The sequence below is a fragment of the Rosa rugosa genome, chromosome 5 (genome assembly GCF_958449725.1).
Source record: "Rosa rugosa chromosome 5, drRosRugo1.1, whole genome shotgun sequence".
Taxonomy (NCBI): domain Eukaryota; kingdom Viridiplantae; phylum Streptophyta; class Magnoliopsida; order Rosales; family Rosaceae; genus Rosa; species Rosa rugosa.
Window position 1 is genome coordinate 53,428,391 of NC_084824.1, and position 2,971 is coordinate 53,431,361.

The 2,971-nt window shown below is 39.3% G+C and overlaps 1 long non-coding RNA gene across 1 annotated transcript; it reads right to left on the bottom strand.

Moving 5' to 3' along the window:
- Positions 1–1,225: 1,225 nt before the first annotated feature.
- Positions 1,226–2,175, bottom strand: LOC133708122 (uncharacterized). Its single transcript, XR_009845582.1, has 2 exons — positions 2,017–2,175; positions 1,226–1,465 (listed from the first exon to the last, which is right to left on the bottom strand). It is a non-coding gene; the product is annotated as an uncharacterized LOC133708122 (long non-coding RNA).
- Positions 2,176–2,971: the final 796 nt, after the last annotated feature.

A 2,971-nucleotide genomic window follows, 5' to 3' on the forward strand; every position in this document is an offset into this window, starting at 1 on the left:
TGCATGTAGGGTAGGTACCACCTTTGTATCATTTCTCACTACTACATGTCCCTTAGAACATGGAGGAATTTATGGAGGGAATCACGGCTTTAAGGCCTTAGATGTAGGAGTGTTGTTTTATCAGACTTGTATATATATGCTGTATAAGATTGACATCGAAAAATATCAGAAAATTCCCAACCTTCTCCTTCTTTCTGACTAAATATGCAACCGTACGTAACCCTTACATTAATAATTTCAAGTTAACCCTAAATGGTTAAATATCATTGATTCTGACATACCCCCACATGGTTGAATAGCTAATTCGAGATCGATATACCTCTGACCTTAGCTATAAGTTCTATATATAACAGTCCCTATTCTATATGTATAACGTACAAATTAAAATCTCGAAAGAAGAATATGATCTTCCACTTTTTGACCAAACCGTAAAGAAACAGATAAAAAAGAGAGTTCCCTGAGGTTCGAATCCAGACTAGCAACTAAACAAAGAGTACCTTAACTAACTATGCCACTTCGCACTTCAGTAAACATTTGACATTTTTTATTTATATATTATATACACATACTCTGAGATTATATATTATTTCCATTGTCTATGTACGTAGTTGTCAACATGTATGGTGATGTATATACACGAAAGTATAAGGTCATTAGTCGATTACAAACAGGTTACAACATTTTGGCATGTGAAACATTCTTTGATAAACAACTATAAACAAATTTTGTAGCCAATCGATTATTCACTGCGCGCTTAAGTTCTGACGTTGCATGTGCATGTTGCATATACAGTATATATCTCAGTAGTATGTAGAGAAGTTCAAACCCTAAACCATACATAATCGGGTCTGTGTAAACGCTAATCTAACTTCTCCTCTCTCACTTACCATTAATTCGAATTGTATATTGCGATTTTTTGTTTCTTTTGTTTTCTGCTTGACAAGTACCAACCTTAGTGTTAAGGGTTAACACTAGGGGTGGGCGCGGTGCGGTGCGGATCGGTGTTAGGCCAAAACCGCAACTAAACCGCTTCATTCGGTTGTGCAATATTCAAAACCGCAACCGCATTTTCAAAAGCCACACCGCTTACTTCGGTTACACCGTTTTCCGGTGCGGTGCGGATCAGTTGCGGTTGTGTTCGGCTTTTATATAATTTGTTCATTAAATGAGAGTCAAATAACATGTTCATGAAATCAACATCTCAACTGAAATCAACACGCAGCAGTAAATCAAAGTTCCAAGCAGCAAGTTTCTAAACCAAATCAATAAATCAAAGTTCCAAAGTCCCAAACATCAAGTTCAAAGAGTACCAACCATAAATTAAAAGATTACAAACCAAAGTTAAAGTCCCAAACATCAAGTTCAAAGTACCAAACATCAATTTAAAGTTATTACAGACCAAAGTTAAAGGCAGTTTACTTGACCTAGTTGGTGTCGCATTGGGAGTTTGCAATGCTCCACTTCCCTGACAATGAAATCAAAAACAAAATTAGCTTGCGACCTTGTGTAGTGAGTGTCGAAAGTCTACACAAAACAATATAATCTTGAGCAATAATAAACTTTATATAACACTGCAAACCATTTGAAGACCATTGGTTTCATATGCATATGAAATATTTCATAATTCAGAAGGCTGTTGCATATACCAAATCGAAACAAATGCAATCAAACATTCAAACTTACGTCCAATTCTCAAACAATTAAACAAGTAGAAAACCAGAAACAGACGCAAATAACATTTCAAAAGATATCAACCGTGCTCAGAAACCAAATCGCCCCCAGAAACATACAAAGAAATTAACTTCATACTCTTATTCTAAGCAGTGATATCAAAACCAAATCAAGCTGATGCTCATTACCAAATCAAGCTGATACTCTCATGCTTATTAACAAATCAAGCTGATGCTCTCATGCTCATTTGAAGAACTGAAGAAGCAAGCAAGAACTGAAATAACAGAAGAAAGCTGAACCCAAAATCGATTCGAAGTCGAAGTCAAAATCAAGCTGAACCCATACCGATTCCATCTGGAGATGAGATAAGAAGACGTCCTCGGTTGGCGTTAGTCGGCGTCGGCGTCCTTAATCGGCATCTTCGGTCGGCTGTGAGTCGAGAGAGAAGAGCGGCTGTGTCGCTCTGAGTTGAGAGAGATGAGGGAGGCAGAGTCGAAATGAGGGGCTGAGTGGCTAACTTAGGGTTTTCTTCTATAAGAGCAATCAAGTGCAACGGGAAGTACGTGCAACCTGATTTCCACCAATCAGAATTAGACAACTATCAAAATAATATTAATATAAATAAAAGTAATATTAATTATTCGGACCGGTTCGGTTTTTTTCGGCCGGTTTACTCACTGAACCCGGTTTTGAACCGGAGAAATCCGGTCCGGTTTGGTCAAGTCATTTTTTCCCCCTTATTTCATCCGGTTCGGTCCCCGAGCCGGTTTTCCGGGCCGGTTCGGCCGGTTTTGGACCTCCGGTTCGGTTTCTGCCCACCCCTAGTTAACACCATTCTACACGTTTGTCATGGCTGGTGAGCTATCGGCAGTTTATATGTGCGGACTGTTAGGAAATTCGGGTCACCTTCCGAATTCCCTAGCCCTAGACCGAAACCGAATGAAGACAGTAATCACAAACTATGCAAGCAAACACAAGATTGTTGACAAGGTTCGGTCAAACAGTTGACCTACGTTCCCGGGTGATGTTGATGGTGGATCCACTAAACGAGAAGAAGATTACAAACTTTGAAGACCGTCTTGGTTCTTCCACTCAAATAACCTCTCTCCTCACAACCCAAATTCTCAATAGAGAATTCCCAAATACACCCGATCTCTCAAAGCTTGCAACTCTCTAAAATCTCTCAAATTATCAGAACACTCAATTGATCCACACACGGATCTCTCTAAACGATGTCTCAATGACACCCTCCAGAATGAGTCTCTTTCAACCCACAACGGCACCTCCTAGAATGAGACTC